Consider the following 20,498-nt stretch of genomic DNA (forward strand, 5'->3'; position numbering starts at 1 on the left):
TATGAAATATGTTTTTATGTATATATGAATGTTGTTGCTTGAGGTTTGGTTTAAACAAAATGTAGGGACATCATGCCAAAATTTTTATAAACCATCAAAGTGATGCCTCTTGTTTTGATTTACTTCATACTATAGTTATATCATTCAAACCTTAATTTGATTACAAGTATAAGTATCATTAATCATGTCAAGTATAGAGTAAGGGTGTGACACCGGGGACCCTAAAGGAAAAATATTTTTATTAAATGATAATTTTTAATTATTTAATATATGGTATATTTTAATATGTATTTTCGAAAATGAAGTATTTTGATGTGTTTTTATGCGTCGAGTCGTATTTTAAACAGTTAATCGATTTTTGACAAAAATAGAGACTTTTGAAGCTCGGTTAATATTTTTGAAAAATTAACATAAACAAATATTTTAATTATTATCTATCGGGCTTAATGGACCTAACATACTATGATTAGTGGGCCTAAACCTAGTATCAAATATTTTTTATCAACCAAGGCACCAAAACGCTATCCATAAACCCCAAAACTCACGCCCCACCATAGGAAAAACGAAAGGACACTTCCACTAGCACAAACTCACACACATGACACGAGTTTTGAGAGTAAAATCTCGTGAATAGTGTAGAAATTCAGCAAGGTTCCTCTCTGCCAGTGTTCCTCACATCCCAATTCGTTTTTCGTGCATTGGAAACGCAAAGTCATGCCTTAATCTTCTCTTCACTCATCTTTCACATCATATTATGTATGTTAAATCATGTGTGCAAGAAAAAATATGAATCCCTCCAAGTATTTTCGTTTTATGGCTTGTGCATACCAAAACTTTTATTTTTATGCATTGAAACTTATTGTTATGTTGCACAAAGGGGGCTGCCAAAGTAGGGCTCTTATAAGGGATGAATTCCAGAGGGTTTAAAGGCTTAGACAAGGCTGCATAAGGGTTGGACATGGAGGGTAGCAAAGCTGAACGAAAAATTGATTGTATGGGAGTTAGGGTTTCGGCTAGGAGTACTTAGTGGGGAACGACACTTAGCAGCCGTTAGGGAGCGTCCAAGAGACCTAAGGAGGCTGTTGATGGTCCTAGGATGGCTGCACGAGGTATGGTTCGAAAGCAAAGGGTTGGGACGTAAGGCTTGGGCGCGCATGGCTAGGGGAGATCGGCTTTGAGGGCAACGACTTCTAGTTGTGTTAAGATCTGTCCAACAGGTTCCCTAAGATTCAGTCATGGTCCTAGGAATGGTTCATAGGGGTTGGTCGTGTTGGTCGAGGGATAGGGCTGAAGGGGATGCATGACAAGCTAGGCTAGGGTTTCGAAAAAAATTGGGTCAAACTTCAGTAGTTGATCTAGGCATGTTCTGTGGTTTTAATGTTCTTGATTTGGGTTGTATATGGTATGGTTAGGTTTTATTAAGCTATGGTTCATGTTGAGTAAGGTTTGGTTAAGTTTTGAGCCGATTCGAGTTAAAACCTAGACGTCTAAGTTTTAGAATCCGGAAATAAGTCGAGCAACTTAATATTATGTCTAAGAAATATTTATGGACATATTTTAAGGTGTTATGTTAAATTTGGATGGATTTATGTCGTCGTTTTAATGTCTAAGGATAAATTGAGAATGTTCGGGTTTCAAGGGCAAAACAATCATTTTACACCCGAGAAATGTTAGACCTCCAGACAGTGCCCTAAATGTTGTAATTAATGCTAAAATGTTTATTTTAAATGTTTATGGAATTTTATGATGAAACGTTAATGCTAAAAGAAGTGTTGCATGCTTGGTTTAATAAAAATGATTTATATATGCATGAATTTTTAAAAGTGATAAAAATGATGAAATGTTGAAGGAGGTGACTTGATTGTAACATAAAGATGTGATTGGGTATATCGTCAGAAAAAAGGTCCCAGAGGAAGCTTGTGTATGAGAGAAGGCCCCAGAGAGAGCCCTGATGCGGGAAAAAGCCTCAGAGGGAACCCATTTACAGGAGAAGGCCCCAGAGGAAGCCCGACAGTCATATTTCCATCAAAATGATATGATGATATATTAGGCCAGGGCTCAATTGATGGGTGAGAGTGTCGCTGATGTCCCCGCCCCAAGGTACCATGGTTATACGTAGATGGATCCATCTACCAACAACTAAAACGAAGTAACAATTAACGATCTGAAATCAATAAAAGGAAAACGTATACGTAAATGATGAAAGGAAAAGTTTATGATAAAAAGAAAATAGATTTAAAATTATGCATGTTAACGAAAAGTTATTTTATTAAAAGTATCTTTCACTATCGCTTGTGAATATATATGTATTACTTGTTATCATGGTTAAGGTTTGCTGATTCAATAAACTCACTAGGTGTGATCGATGCAGGTGAGCATGATGTTGATTGAGGACTTGATGGTCGAACTAGCTGGACTTAAGGTGCACATAACCCGAGTATCATTGCTAATTTTCTGCATTACATTTATGATTTATGTTTACATTAAAGATTTTATGACTTTGGATTCTTCTGAGAGATTTAGAGGGATTATGATGTTTATGCTTTATTCTGAAAAAGCTAATTTTAGGTTTGGTTGACGATTTACATTTTCAAATTTTGAATTGCATTTTTGGGATTTTTAAATAATTAGTTGGTTTAAACGGTGCAAATATTTCTATATATGTAATGCCCGGGATTTTATTTATTGTAATCTGAGATTAATCTGAAATGATTTATGGATTAATTGATGTGATGATAGACGGAAAGTATTAGACCGGGAAAGACGAGAAAAGACGCAAAAGATGTGCAAGGGTAGTGCATTCACGCACATGCGCGACTTGATGCGCCAGCATGCGCGGAACGGGCAAAAGACCCCGCGCATATGCGCGGAGTGGAGCGCGCATATCCGCGAGGTGTCCAATAGCATTTCCAGAGAATGTGGCACACATGATTCATATATGTTGTTCTCGAGACCGATTTTATTTCCAAATTATGTTGTTATCGATTATGAGGTGTTGGAATTGATATCTCATTTATATTGTATCGCTGGGTATATTGATATTATTCAGATTTGGATCAGATGAGTTGTTGATTCGAATATACTGATATTGTATTGCCGATATTGCGAGACTGTACAGAATTGAGATTATGATTCGTATTGATAGCGATTATGAGTTGTATTATTATATCTGTGATGTTGAGATTGACGGGGCTATCAAGACCGTATTGTTATGCCGTCGAAACATCAGTAGATTGATTTTGATCAGATTCAGTAGTGATTGAGATTGCATTGTATGTCGTTGACATTGATCATATTATGTATTGATTTGAATATTGATCAGTACAGGTTTTGAATTGAGTGATACATTGACACCGTCTATTCGATATTGTCATTTCAGATTTGATATGGACAGATTTGACTTCGAGACTTCGACTTCGTCAGATCGAGAAGACAAAGGTATAAGTCAATGTGGTATTGGGAGATCGACTCAAGTAGGATATACTTGGGTTTCCCTAAATCACATACTTATTGTTATTGTATGCATTGATTTGATTATTATATGTTGTTCTATTGATTGGTTGGAAACATGTATTAGATGAGTATTAGATGAGTAATCTTGTGACAGAAGTGCCTGATAGTGGTGGGATCGCCACGGGGACATTGCACGCTGTCACAAGATAGTGTATTGGTGATAGGGCCAAAGTCTGTCACCGGATGATTGGCTATCGATGTGGATAGAATTGGAGTTTCTTCTATTACTGGTGATCGATACCATATCGATGTGGATAGAATCGGAGTTTCTTCTATTACTGGTGATCGATATGGAATGCCGACGTCTGGAAACCGGGATCCCTAGACTAGGAATGAGTCTAGTCTTAGAAGTGGAGTCACGAGTCTGATTGACACTTTGATATGGATTATGCTCTTAGAAATTGATATAGTATTACTAATTCGTGTTCCCGTTTGTGGTACATGTTCAGGGTATGATTTATAGTTTGATATTGATTCATGTTTCTGATTGCCATACATGTTATGAATATATGCTTCATGCTTTTATATTTGTTATATGAAATGCGTGTTTCGTTGATTTATACTGGGAATATAATTCTCACCGGAGTTATCCGGCTGTTGTCTTGTTTGTATGTGTGCATGACAACAGGTGGGACAGGTTCAGGGTCAAGGAGATGAAGACAGATTATGATTAGAGTGGAGACTACGGACTTGAAGTAGAAATAAGGTCTGGACACTTGATATGTAGCTGTTAAACCTTAGTTGAATAAATGTATGCTGTACAGGACTTGTACCTTAAATTATACTGATATGTATAATAGATGAATGCCATTACGTTCCGCATGTAACAGTGTATGTTTTTAAAAAAATTTAGACCTTGTTTATTATAATTGATTAATTAGTCCCAAAGATGATTAAGAATCGAATTAGCGTCCGGGTCCCCACAATATATATGAATGTGGTTCGTCAGAATGATTTAGAAAAAAAACTCTAGTACATTTTAAAGAAAAACGAGTAGTGGACGTTTCACTTAAAAATAAAGCATAAAATCTTTAATAAAATAATCCTCAAAATCATTATTTTAAAAGTTTAAATCTTAATATAATGCGGAACATAAAAGCCCTCGAGAGTGTACTACCGTACCCGATCCACTTAAGCGTCAGTGCCTCTCTAAAAATCATCATCTCCTACTACAATCCAAATCTAGTGATTCTAATGACTCAGCACGTTCTAACGATATGTAACAAATAATACATATACAAGCACATACAGCTTTAAATAAATCTTTTACTGAAGCTGGCGTAAAAACTCGTAATCATATATGAATCATAAATCATTATATCATAAAGCCTTTCATTATCGTATATCATTTTGGGTGAAGTTTGATCTTTGAAAGTGACTATCTTTTATAATATCTTCTTGTGGTCGACTGATCAGTCCAGCTATACTAAGTACCTGGGGACAGTTCTCCCATGAACGGGCTCCTCTGGTCCATTTCCCATACGATATCCTCATTTCATCTTTTATATCACAGTCAATTCACAACACTCAAAATATTTTTCCTTTCATTTTATTATAAAATATTGTGTCCTTCAAAAATACTATTTTTCGGGAAAATCATACTGCCTTTTCATATAACATAAAAATATGATATTTTCATCATAAAGATTTTAAAATATCATTTATCATACGTTATGATACTTTGAGACACTGCCAGACAATTCGAACTACAAGGGATGTAAAATGACCATTTTACCCCTAATTTCAAACTTCCCGATTTTGACTTTTTCTAACTTTTCTCGACTAGAACCAATCCTGAACCATAATATAAGATTAAATTTGACTTCTAATATTTTTCTTAGACGTAAACCCGAGCTTTTTGATTTATTGACTTAATAGCTAAATCGTGAAGCGTTTCGAACCCGAATTAATTCAAACCTTAATATTTCTGCCCAAATTTTAAATTTACACTTTTCATTCACGTAAACTGTAGATGTGTGTTTCGGGGGGGGGGGGGGGGGGGGGGGATGGGGTGTTGGGTGGGGGTGTGTTGGACTCTTTTAAAAAGAATTTAAAAAGGTTTCCCAACACTTAATTAATGACCTTAATTAACCCTAGTTTTTAATTAAAAAATTAGGTCCACTAAGATTAAGCAAACCATTATTCCTCAAATTAAATTTTTTTATAAATACATATTTCCTAAAAATCCCTTATAAAATATATATAACTTCCTTGCTAACACTAATTAATTTAAATTTGAACTTAAAAATATAATAATTCTTAAATTATTTGAAATAAATATTTTCTTAACTAAAAATAAAATTTAGCTTTAAAATTTTTAACATCTTAATCATCTACGGTTTTCCGCCCCTGGTCAACCACCGATATTCATCTGAAAATATTTAAATTATGCAATCGAGCAAAATTACACAATTAATAATTTAGTCACTCAAAATATATCATTTATGCATCCAAAATAATCTAATTAAAATACTTTAGCAATTTAATAATTTTCATGCATGCGTTCTACGTTGACTGATTTTCGGGCGTTACAAAGACGATGAGAAAAAATGGTTTCTCACCGCAAATGAGTTGCACTGATGAACCTTAGGTTGAGAAAAACCAGAGGAATCAAGATGTTCATGGAGTGCACCCTTGAATTTATTTTTTTGAAGGACGAACATATGTCACAGCCATCAATTCATCCTCGTGTTTGTAGAATCATTCCTCATAACCATCGAATTTTTATTTGGGCTCATTTGTGAATCATTGAAGAATAGTACACAACAAATTTAAATATAGCCAATTGGGCCAAATTGGCCAATGGACCAAATTAGCTAGGGCAATTGTTGGGCCTAAATTTTGTGAAGCCCAACAGCAATGGGAGTCCTTAAAATGCGAGAAGCCTAGTTGTCAGTCCATACAGACATTAGTTGATGCGCATGTTTGAAGAAGCTGATCCATGATCCACGATGAACAATCGTGGAAGATGGCCAAACCACTGGAAAAAATTGAAAAAAACACGAAGGAATAATCAGAAGACTCAATAATAAGAAATTATCATATTTTGTTTTAATTATTAATGTGTCTACAGGAGTAAGTTAAAATATATTTGTAAAGCACGTGCAATTAAACAAGCCCACGTACTTGATGTAAAATATGAAAGTTGTAATAAATTTATGTGTAGCTAAAACCGAAGTGTTAACATCATATTATAACTAATTATATTATTTGTGTTAGAACTTTTAATGTTCGCAATCTTGATCTTGATGATTAACAAAAAAATTTATTTTGCTTCTATTGAATTTACCTAAGTGCGCAGAAACTAGAACTGATCAGGATTCGAACTGATCAGTTATCAAGCCAAAGCTGAAGCTATCGAGACGCAAACTGAAAGCGTCAACTGATCGCCCAAACTGAACCAGTTCCACTGATTGTCCAACTGATAGACAGTTCAACAGAAGAAATTCAGAAGCCCAGCCAGTTGATGAAGAACTCAACTGATGAAGAGCCCAGCTGACCAGTTCAACTGAATCAGCGAAATCAGTTCAGCTGACAAGCCAACTGATTTTACCGAATCAGTTCAAGATCAGTTCAACTGACCAGTTTAGAACATCAGTTAGGAATCAATCAACTTGCAGACACGAAAAGCTTATTCAATGGAATCCAGTTGTGCGCATTGAGGAAAAGCTTTTGTCCAGTCAAATGATAATAATGGACGTTGCAGACGATCTTAAAGATAAAACGATCCAGAATGGCTGTGTAATGTACCCGAAAATTTAAAGGTCCACGTAAACCATATGCATCTAAGTTATTAAATTTCTTTTTTATTTTAATTAAGTTATTTAAATGACTTTAATGCATGATTATTTCATGGTTATTTTAAAGTTTCATGCATTAGGGTTTAAGTTGCATTTCGCACTCGAATGAAGAATGGAGACCGGGGATATTCAGGAAAAGTATTATTATTGAATAATTATTTAATATGAGGTGTTTTTAAGTATGATTTTTGAAAATAGACCTTGGTTAGGTGTTTTCACCCACCGGGTTATTTTTTTAGCCGGTACGCAAATTTAAAGATTCGGTGGACTTTTTGACGGCTCAGGAAATATTTTTAAAAACGTACCTAAACGAAATATTTTTGGGAGTGTTATTGGACTTGATGGGTTTATTTTAATACTTAATGGGCTCAAAATCCTTTTTAACCATTTTAAGTTTAACTAAGGGCCCATTAGGCAAATGCCATCAAGCAAATCCTAAACTAACCTAGCAGCCATCCCATTCCCCTCCGAACAGCAGCCTCCTCTCATTTTCAGAAGCAAGTCTAGAATTCTCCATAGGTTTTCAATAAATTTCCTTCCTCGCTTCTCTAGTGCAAGTCCTACGCGCATATCTTTGGGTTTTTGAGCACATAAACATCAAGGCAAACACAAAATCTTGTTTTTCTCATCATTCACATCATAATATGATGGTTTTTATGTTTATGTATGAAAAATCTTTTGATCTATTATATTGTATCGTTTTTGCATAGTTTTGACATGAAATACACCTACACTTTGTTGCAATTCACATTTTCTTGATTTCTTGTGTAAGAGGCTACTAGTTTGAGGTGTTAGGGGACTGTATATGTTGGGAGTTAAGGTGTCAAGGGGCTGGAGTCACGAGTTAGTCATGTTTTGGGGAGGACCGATCGATCTTCTTGAGGGAGATAAAAACACAATTAAGCAAACCCTAAACCTAAACTAACCTATCAACCATCCCCTTCCCATCCGAACAACAGCCTCCTCTAATTTTCAGAAGCAAGTGTCGAAATCTCCATAGGTTTTCAATAAATTTCCTTCCCTGCTTCTCCGGTGCAAGTCCTACGCGCATATCTTCGGGTTTTTGAGCACATAAACCTGGAGGCAAACACAAAATCTTGTTTTTCTCATCATTCACATCATAATATGATGGTTTGTCTGCTTATGTATGACATATCTTTTGATCTATTATATTGTATCGTTTTTGCATAGTTTTGACATCAAATACACCTACACTTTGATGGAATTCACATTTTCTCGACTTTTGTGTAAGGGGCTACCAGTTTGAGGTGTTAGGGGATTGTAACCGTTGGGAGTTAAGGTGTCAAGGGGCTAGAGTCACGAGTTAGTCATGTTTTGGGGAGAACCGATCAATCTTATTGAGGGAGATATGATTTTTATCGTAACCCGCACAAGCTGTGAAATTTATGTCACAAAACACGTCACCCTCTGTTATTTTGAATTCTGCGACTTATAGGTCGGTTTTCTGGAAATGTGTTCAACATATGATTTCTAGTAGTCTGTGTTATCTTCGATTTGATATCAAATTTGCAATTTTCTGATAAGAAACAAGGGAGATATGATTTTTATCATAAAACCACCAAAGTTGTGAAATTTCTGTGTGACAAAACCCGTAACCGTAATCATAAAATCATTAATTGATAAATTGATATGATTTTAGAAGGAAAGGATCGAGAAAAGACGCGGGCAAAACATGATTCATGTGCGAGGGCAGAATACCTCACGCATATGCACGAGAAGATGCGTGCATATGCGCGAGCATTGTAATGCCCGAGATTTTATGTCGTGTTAAATTACGATTATAGATTTTTTTTAATCGAGACGAGTATGAAGAGACTAACTGAGACACGAAATGAGATCACGTGTGAAAATTGATGTGCGAGAACAGAATGATTGGCGCACATGCGCGACTATATGCGCGCACATGCGCGGGGGTTCCAGTAGGGTTGGCACACATGCGCGACTTAAACTCGCGCACATGCGCGAGACAACCCGAGAAGGGGGTATTTTGAGCAGAAGCCTCGCGCATATGCGCCGAATAGGGCGCGCATATGCGCGGAAAGTGGCCGCGCATATGCGCGAGACGTGCAGTGTGCACATTGAGCCACTCGTCCTTGTGCTTGTTACATGTATATAAATTTATATATACATTAATCCTTAAATGGTTGAGAAGGAAGAAAACGAAAGATTCAGGGGAAAAGTCGATTCTTGATTTTAGAATTCGATTTACGATCAATCCGTCTGTTAGATTTTAAATCCGACTTCGGTACTGTGTTCATATCAACGCAGGCTACTACAAGATGTAAGTTTTACTACGTTTTGACATTTTTTTGAAACTATGATGTTGTTAGAATTGAATACACGTCATATATGTTGTTCTTGACATGTTAGATAGCGTAGAATCGAAGTCAGATTTAGAAACGGACTGAATATGGAATTGTTATGAATTTCAGAATGAAATTGACTAGAATTGATTTCAGATTTGTACGGTGGTTGATTGTAAATTGTTGGAATTAGTAGATACTGGTTTGGTATCACAGATATCGCGAGATTGTACAGTTGTACCGTCAGAATTCGATTAAATAGAAGTGTCGTGATTTGATTATAATATTGATACAGAATATTGATATTGTCATTGCCAGATTGAACAGTGACAGGCTTTGAATCAAGACTTTGATTGTATCAGATTGACGGCAAGAAATGTATAAATAAATGTTGATTCGGGATTGCACAACTCGAGTTAGGTTTGACTTGAGTTTCCCTAAATCACATACTTTATTTTATTGCATTGATATTTGCAGATTATCAGATTGATATGTTAATCTACTGACTTAGAGCAGAGTCAGAGTTTGAGTCTAGGGGTGATCAGCCTAGCTAGGGCAGAACCGCCGATTCTTTGTCAGAACCGCTGAGACTCTAGACTTACGGTGTATCGATGAGCTTAGATGTAGATCGACGTCTATTGTAGACATTCGATACAGCATACCAAAGTATAAATTAGATTGAGATCCCTAGATTAGAAATAAGTTGAGATAAGATAAAAAGACATTGTTTTAAATACAGATTCGTATTAATTCATGAAGTCAGACTGGATACATGTTTTTAATGATTGTTTATGCTTTTATATATGTTTTATATGATTGCATTGATACATTGTTTATATTGGGATATTTATATCTCACCGGAGTTATCCGACTGTTGTCTTGTCTGTATGTGTGCATGGCAACAGGTGGGACAGGTTCAAGGTTACAGAGGTGAAGAAAGATCGAGTTAGAGTGGAGACTACGTACTTGGACTAGAAATAGGGTTTAAGCACTTGATAGTTAGTTGTTGAACCTGAGATGTGTATGATTGTATATTGTATCAGATTTATACTTTTATACTGATGTGTATAGGAGTTTAATTCCATTACCTTCCGCATTTAAAAAAAAAAATTAGACCCTGTTTATTATAATTGATTAATTAGTCCCAATGATGATTAAGAACATGATTAGCGTCCGGGTCCCCACAACAGGTGGTATCAGAGCGATAGATCCTTTAGATTGAGATAGAAGAGGCTAGTGAGCGGGGTAGATTGAGGTTTTCTTTCCTGCTTTTGAATGCTAGCATGTCTTACTGCTTTAATACATGTTACTTCTTTATCTGATTTGATATAGTAATATGTTTTATTGAGATTGGATCAGTACTGATTCTATATCAGCAGTAAGATGATCAGAGAAGGATTGAAACAGAATTGTGGTATCTGTTACTAATCTATTTGGTTATCAGATATGCCTCCGAGACGAGTACCAGAACAGGGAAGTACATCAAATCCTCCAATGGATGTTACTCCGACTCCAATGGAAACGTTACTGAAACGATTTCAGTCATTTCATCCGCCGACCTTGAAAGGAACAGAGAACGCTGTGGAGTGCGAGAGTTGGCTTGATGATATAGAAATGTTGTTCGAATCCTTGGAGTATACAGATGAGAGGAGAGTAAAATTGATTGGACACCAGTTACACGATGTTGCAAAGGACTGGTGGATTACAAGAAAGAGAGACATGGAGCATAGAGGTACGACTTTTACCTGGAATATATTTAGAACTGAATTCTACCAACGATTCTTTCCAGTGTCGTACCGAAAGGACAAAGGGGCGGAGTTTGCCAATTTAAAGCAGGGACAGATGAATATTGAAGAATATGTGTCAAAGTTCTCCTCCTTGCTGAAATTTGCTCCACATATGGCTGACAGCGAAGAAGCTACTGCTGACCAGTTCATCAATGGCTTGAACCCCGACATTTTCACATTGATGAACACAGGGCGACCGAATAATTTTACTGACGCCCTGAACAGAGCTAAGGGAGCAGAAGCCGGTCTGATGAGACAGAAAGGGGCTTCATTTGTGCCTCCAGCACTGAGACCACAGCAACCACCTCCCAGATTTGAGAGTGGCAGCAGCAGTGGAGGGAAGAAGGAATTTTTGAAAGCCAGAGGAAAGCAATTCAAGAAATCTGGCAGCAGTTATTCCAGCTCCGGTGGTTCCAGACAGAGCCAGAGTTACACTTGAGTTTTTTGCAAGACTTGCGGAGGAAGACATGAAACCGAGCAATGCCAGGGAGTGACTGGTAGTTGCAACATTTGCAAACAACCAGCACATTTTGCTAAAGTGTGTCCACAGAGAGGTTCCCAAAAATCTCAGGGAGCCGAGTCATCAGGATCAGCAGCACAGACTGAGAGACGATCAGCTGCTGTCCATACATTCCAGCCAGCGCTAGCTCAGTCACAGCAGAGGCCAGGAGGTAGCCAGACAGTTAGCCAGCCTCCTAGACAGCAGGCCAGGGTATTCGCTTTGACAGAGGAGCAGGCCCAGGAAGCACCAGATGACGTTGTGGCAGGTAACTGTTCTTTATGTGGTTACCCTGCTTATGTATTAATTGATACCGGTGCTTCACATACGTTTATTTCTGAACGATTTGCATTAAGTCATGCATTGCCTGTAGAATCTTTAGCTACTGTAGTGTCCGTCTCTTCGCCTTTGGGACTAGGTTTGATATCCGTAAATTCTGTTAAGCATTGTGTACTACAGTATGACGGGCATGAAATTGAATTAGATTGCATTGTACTTGGGTTGTCCGATTTCGATTGTATTATCGGTATTGATAAGATGACCAAGTACAGAGCGACAGTTGATTGTTTCCACAAGATAGTGAGATTCAGACCAGATATGGCTGAAGAGTTGAAATTTTACGGTAAGGGTTCTAGATCGAGAATTCCTTTAATATCCGTATTATCCATGACTCGATTGTTACAGAAAGGAGCAGTGGGATTCCTTGTATATTCAGTAGATTTACTGAAGTCGAGTCCAGCATTGGCAGACCTGCCAGTGGTACGTGAGTTTGCTGACGTCTTCCCAGATGAGATCCCAGGATTACCTCCAGTCCGAGAGATAGACCTCAGCATTGAATTGATGCCAGGTACAGTGCCGATCTCTAGAGCTCCGTACAGAATGGCACCAGTTGAATTGAAAGAATTGAAAGATCAGCTGGAAGATTTACTGGCCAAGGGGTACATCAGACTGAGTGTTTCTCCTTGGGGTGCCCCAGTACTGTTTGTAAGAAAGAAAGACGGTTCGATGAGACTCTACATCGACTATCGGCAACTGAATAAGGCAACGATAAAGAATAAATATCATTTGCCTCGTATTGATGATTTATTTGATCAGTTGCAGGGTTCTTCAGCATATTCCAAAATTGATTTAAGATCGGGATATCATCAGCTGAGAGTCAGAAATTCTGATATCTCGAAGACCGCATTCAGAACCAGGTATGGACACTATGAATTTATTGTCATGCCATTTGGTTTGACGAATGCGCCAGCTGTATTCATGGGTTTGATGAACCGTATATTCCAGAAATATCTCGATGATTTTGTGATTATTTTCATCGATGATATTTTGATTTATTCAAAGAATATGAGTGAGCATGCTGAACATTTAAGAAGTGTGTTGCAAATTTTAAGGGCTGAAAAATTATATGCTAAACTGTCGAAATGTGAGTTTTGGTTAAGACATGTAGTATTTATGGGTCATATTATATCCGGAGATGGGATATCAGTGGATCCCAGTAAAGTGGAAGCCGTGATTTCTTGGCCAAGACCGACGTCAGTGCCCGAAATTCGCAGTTTTATGGGTTTAGCGGGATATTACCGTCGATTCATTAAAGATTTCTCGAGTATTGCTAAACCAATTACTCAGCTAACTCAAAAGAATGCTCCATTTGTTTGGTCAGAAGAATGCGAGACCAGTTTTCTGGAGCTGAAGAAGAGATTGACCAGTGCTCCGGTGTTGACTATTCCATCCGGTACTGGTAATTTTGTGGTTTACTGTGACGCTTCTCACAGAGGGTTGGGATGTGTGCTGATGCAACGAGGGCATGTTATTGCTTATGCCACAAGACAGCTTAAACCACATGAGACCCGTTATCCAATTCATGACCTAGAATTGGCAGCCATTGTCTTTGCATTAAAGATATGGCGACATTACCTTTACGGGGAGAAATTTGAGATATATTATGATCATAAGAGTTTGAAATATCTGTTTTCACAATCTGAATTGAATATGAGGCAACGAAGATGGCTTGATTTGCTTAAAGACTTTGATTGTGAAATCAAATATTATCCAGGAAAGTCTAATGCAGCAGCTGATTCACTAAGTCGAAAGGTAAATTCCTTATCCTTTTCGACGATTGGTGTTTCAAATTTGATAGAAGACTGCTGTTTTTCTGGATTAGCATTTGAAACAGATTATAGACCGTTGAGACTTTATACGGTGCAAGTAAAACCAGAGCTGATTTTAAGAATTAAGCCAGCTCAGAAAGTTGATCAAAATGTACAGAAATCAGTATCGATGGTCAAAACAGGACATCGATCGGAGTATCAAGTACGTGATAACATCTTGTATGTGAATAATCGTCTGATTGTACCAAATGTCCCAGATCTGAGACGACAGATTTTGTCAGAAGCACACAACAGTCGATTCAGTATTCATCCTGGTGGCAAAAAGATGTATAATGATTTGAAAAGACAGTTCTGGTGGAAACAAATGAAGACTGACATTGCTGAATTTGTTTCTAAATGTCTGAATTGCCAGCAGGTGAAAGCAGAAAGGAAGAAACCAGGAGGATTATTACAGAGTTTATCCATTCCTGAATGGCAATGGGATCACATTTCCATGGATTTTGTGACGCAGCTACCGCGTTCCTCTCGAGGTTGTGATGCGATTTGGGTCGTGATTGATAGATTAACCAAATCTTCATGTTTTATTCCATAAAAGATGACGTACAGATTTGACCAAATGGCAGAGATATATGTCAGAGAAGTGGTCAGATTGCACGGAGTGCCGAAGTCAATTGTATCAGATCGTGATCCTCGATTTACTTCGTACTTCTGGCAGAGTTTGCAGCAGGCTCTCGGAGTGCGGACTATCCAGACACTGGAGGATATGCTGAGAGCAGTAGTGCTTGATTTTAGCACTAATTGGCAAGATGCATTGCCTCTTTGTGAGTTTTCGTACAACAACAGCTATCAGACGAGTATTGAGATGGCATCATTTGAAGCGTTGTACGGAAAGAAATGTCGATCCCATCTTTATTGGGATGATATCTCTGAAGTTCCTGAGATTGGACCAGATAAGATCAGAGATATGACAGAAAAAGTGAAGCTAATTCGAAAGAAAATGAAGGCAACACAAGACAGACATGCCAAATATGCTAATGTTCGACGTAGACCATTTGTATTTGAAGCAGGAGACCGAGTATTTCTAAAGATTTCACCTTTCAGAGGAGTTGTCAGATTTGGCAAGAAGGGGAAATTGTCTCCACGATATATTGGGCCTTATGAGATTCTCGAGAAGATAGGAGATCGTGCCTATCGACTCGCCTTACCGCCTTCATTATCTGGGATACATGATGTCTTTTATGTATCGTTATTAAGGAAATATCTTCATGATGCTTCACATGCTATTCAACCAGAAGAGGCCGAACTGGATGAGACTTTGAGCTATGTTGAAAAACCGATTCATATTATTTATCGTAAAGAAAAACAGCTCAGAACGAAGACAATTCCACTTGTAAAAGTTCAATGGACTCGTCATGGTACTGAAGAAGCAACCTGTGAAACTGAATCAGATATGAGACAAGAGTTCCGAGAGTTATTTCGATGATGTAAATTTCTTATACAGTTTGTATATATACTCCCTATTAATACGATTAAATGCCTGTGATTTCGGGGACGAAATCGTATCTTAGGGGGGGAGAAATGTAATGCCCAAGATTTTATGTCGTGTTAAATTACGATTATAGATTTTTTTTAATCGAGACGAGTATGAAGAGACTAACTGAGACACGAAATGAGATCACGTGTGAAAATTGATGTGCGAGAACAGAATGATTGGCGCACATGCGCGACTATATGCGCGCACATGCGTGGGGGTTCCAGTAGGGTTGGCGCACATACGCGACTTAAACTCGCGCACTTCCGCGAGACAACCCGAGAGAGGGGTATTTTGAGCAGAAGCCTCGCACATATGCGCCGAATAGGGCGCGCATATGCGCGGAAAGTGGCCGCGCATATGCGCGAGACGTGCAGTGTGCACATTGAGCCACTCGTCCTTGTGCATGTTACGTGTATATAAATATATATATACATTAATCCTTAAATGGTTGAGAAGGAAGAAAACGAAAGATTCAGGGGAAAAGTCGATTCTTGATTTTAGAATTCGATTTACGATCAATCCGTCCGTTAGATTTTAAATCCGACTTCGGTACTGTGTTCATATCAACGCAGGCTACTACAAGACGTAAGTTTTACTACGTTTTGACATTTTTTTGAAACTATGATGTTGTTAGAATTGAATACACGTCATATATGTTGTTCTTGACATGTTAGATAGCGTAGAATCGAAGTCAGATTTAGAAACGGACTGAATATGGAATTGTTATGAATTTCAGAATGAAATTGACTAGAATTGATATCAGATTTGTACGGTGGTTGATTGTAAATTGTTGGAATTAGTAGATACTGGTTTGGTATCACAGATATCGCGAGATTGTACAGTTGTACCGTCAGAATTCGATTAAACAGAAGTGTCGTGATTTGATTATAATATTGATACAGAATATTGATATTGTCATTGCCAGATTGAACAGTGACAGACTTTGAATCAAGACTTTGATTGTATCAGATTGACAGGAAGAAAGGTATAAATAAATGTTGATTCGGGATTGCACAACTCGAGTTAGGTTTGACTTGAGTTTCCCTAAATCACATACTTTATTTTATTGCATTGATATTTTCAGATTATCAGATTGATATGTTAATCAATTGACTTAGAGCAGAGTCAGAGTTTGAGTCTAGGGCAGATCAGCCTAGCTAGGGCAGAACCACCGAGTCTTTGTCAGAACCGCTGAGACTCTAGACTTACGGTGTATCGATGAGCTTAGATGTAGATCGACGTCTATTGTAGACATTCGATACAGCATACCAAAGTCTAAATTAGATTGGGATCCCTAGATTAGAAATAAGTTGAGATAAGATAACAAGACATTGTTTTAAATACAGATTCGTATTAATTCATGAAGTCAGACTGGATACATGTTTTTAATGATTGTTTATGTTTTTATATATGTTTTATATGGTTGCATTGATACATTGTTTTATACTGGGATATTTATATCTCACCGGAGTTTTCCGGCTGTTGTCTTGTCTGTATGTGTGCATGGCAACAGGTGGGACAGGTTCAAGGTCACAGAGGTGAAGAAAGATCGAGTTAGAGTGGAGACTACGGACTTGGACTAGAAATATGGTTTAAACACTTGATAGTTAGTTGTTGAACATGAGATGTGTATGATTGTATATTGTATCAGATTTATACTTTTATATTGATGTGTTTTGGAGTTTAATTCCATTACCTTCCGCATTTAAAAGAAAAAAATTAGACCCTGTTTATTATAATTGATTAATTAGTCTCAATGATGATTAAGAACATGATTAGCGTCCGGGTCTCCACAAGCATGGCAGAAGACCTCGCGCATATGCGCAGGACAAGGCATGTATATGCGCGAGCATGTGACATTGCCAAGTGCCGAGATAGTAGCTCTCGCGCATATGCGCGAGGAGAGGGCGCGCATATGGGTTAGGAGAGGAATTCTTATGCAACGAGATAGTAGGTCTCGCGCATATGCGCCGGTGAAGGTCGCGCATATGCACGAGACTTGCTAAACCAAGAATGAGCCACACGTCCCTTACCATGCATGATATATATATATATATATATATATATATATATATATATATATATATATATATATATATATATATCTAATACCTTCCTTTCCCGTCAGAATGGCAGCTAGAAAGAACGACACAAGCCCTTGGAGAAATTCTCAAATTCTTGATCTTAGAATTTGATTTCTTCAAGATCCGTCCGTTCAAATTTTAATCCGAGTTCAGTACTGTGTTCCCCTCGATAAAGGCCTCACACGGACGTAAGTTTTCTTATGTTTTGTTATGATTCAAAAACTTGATATGGGAGAAATCAGATATGATTGATATTCGGTGTTCTTGAGATATTAAACATCGTATAATCGAAACCGGATCGAAGAATAGATACCGTATGAAATTTTATGATTTTTCCGATTTGATTTTACTGAGATTATACAGATTTGGTATCAGATTGTGTTGATTGATTATGAGTTATTGAGATTGATGTTTATTGATATTGTATAGCCGGTATTTCGAGATTGTACCGTTATGCTGTTAGAATTTGATAAGAGTGAGATGTCTTGATTTGAGTTCTATATTGATACAGTATATTTCGAATGTCATTGCCAGATTGAGTATTGACAGCTTCGAATTCAAGTCTTCGACTTCGTGAGATCGACAAAAAGAAAGGTATAAATCAATGTTAAACAGGGAGATACGACTTGAGTTAGATTCGACTTGAGTTTCCCAAAACCCCATACTTATTTGTATTGTTTTAAGACCTTTGAATTCATTGATTGTGTATGCTTATTCTATTGATTTATAGAAAAGCAGAGAATAGAAGATATATATCGAGAACGAGTCTTTGGCAGAGGTGCCAAGTCTTCGGCAGAGGTGCCAAGACACGGGATGTTTGGTTTATATTGTTGTGCTTAGAAGTAGATCGACTCATATTATAGAGATACGATATAATGTACCAATGTCCGGGAACCGGGATCCCTAGACTAGAGAAGAGTCGAGTCAGAGCTAAGAGTCAAAGAGTTTGATTTATAGTTTTATATCGGTTCATGTTTTCAGATATGATACATGTTATTGATAATTGTTATATGGTTTTATATATGTGTTTAAGTGAAATGCATGTATTCATTATTTTTGCTGAGAATTATATTCTCACCGGAGTTATCCGGCTGTTGTTGTGTTTGTATGTGTGCATGACAACAGGTGGGACAAGATCAGAGTCGAGAATAGGATGAGAGATAAAAGTTTAGAGTGGAGATTCGGACCCAGAAATAGAGTTGTTTCATTACTTGATAGGTAGTGAATGAACAATAGTTTGTTATGATGTACTTTTGTGCAAGACTTGTACTTTAGATCATGTTGTAGAAAATAAACTTGATCTTATAATTCAAATGAGATGGGACCTAATTTATTATAGATTTTGTACACTTGTTTTTATAGTGTTCAACATTTTAAAAAAAAAATTATGACCCAATTTATTTAATTGTTCCCAATTAATCTTAATGATGATTAAGAAGAGGAGTTAGCGTCCGGGTCCCCACAAAAGTAAAGATGAACAATTAGTTAAGTTATAAGATTAGACATTAAGTTAACTTATTTTGGGAACTTAAGTTTGATGTAGAATAAGTTTTAGTCACGATCTTAATAGTTAAGGTGATACCTTCGTTAAGGATAAATTCTTTCTAGAAAGTTGGGTATGATTGAAGGTTAGGTTACTCGATACACGCATATAAGAAATGAGTTAGACACAATGTGTGAAGGCCTAAAATTCTTACTTTGAAAATTTGCGGAAAATTAAAATTTATCTTTTTAAATAATAAAAATGCCTCATTCATAACTAAATATCCAAAGTTTGATATTCAAAATGGCAGGGGAAGTAAATATTTGTTTGCAAAAATAACAAGTTATAAATATTCAACAACGGATAAAAATGTTTGCATAAAATGGTAAGTGCTAAAAATGAGGTCCTCGGGTGCCACTACTGCCGACCCAAGTTGGCTCACTGGTCCCCGCCCTCGGCCCTGACCTCATCGGTACCTACAACAATCAAGTCTAGTGAGCCTAAAGACTCAGCATGCATATATCGTAGGTAACGAGAAAAATATAATTTGCATGGATAAAATATCAGATCACGAGGCATACTGAAAATAACTTGTACTGAACAATTATAATACGTGCATGACTGAATTAAATATCATAGTAAAAATGTTTGCTCCTTGGAGCCCTGTACTGAAATGACTGATAATAATTTTCTGTTGATATTATGGTCTACGCCTGTGGCCCCTGCACTGAACTGAACTGATCGGTAACTGGCTACCGGGGAGTATCAAACTGAACTGAACTGATCGGTCACTGGCGACCGGGTGGTACCAAACTGAACTGATCGGTCACTGGCGACCGTGTAAAATAATGCTCCCATAATAGTGAATTGACCACAAGCAATATCGCATAAATCTCAAAAATAAGTATTTTCTATTTTCATGCACGTAATATAATTAAATGGCATAATGAAAATATCCTGTATATTTTACCAACTGGATTGGATTGCTCCCAGGCTCGCTGCAACCTAAATATACCATGAAAAATATACAATAGCTTATACTTGACCAAACTATGCAATTAAGTTTGAAAATACGACAATTACGTCTAATGACTTCGTATTTAATCATGACTCCGAACCAACCCAAACCAACACTGAACCGACGTATAGTCATGATTAAAATACCCTTAAAATTATGAAATAATGCTCCTAAAATGATGAGGGTCGAAATCTAGGTGAAATGGAGGCCAAAACAAGAAACGCTCTTTCGAGAGTCAATTTGGCACATCGCACCGTAAATTCTCGTATGACCTCAAAAATGATCCGAATCATAAACGGTCAAAAACACGATCTTCCTAACTCGATGAGGCACTGTCCAGTCCAAGAC

This window comes from Primulina eburnea, chromosome 4, assembly GCF_022965805.1.
Source record: "Primulina eburnea isolate SZY01 chromosome 4, ASM2296580v1, whole genome shotgun sequence".
Lineage (NCBI taxonomy): Eukaryota > Viridiplantae > Streptophyta > Magnoliopsida > Lamiales > Gesneriaceae > Primulina > Primulina eburnea.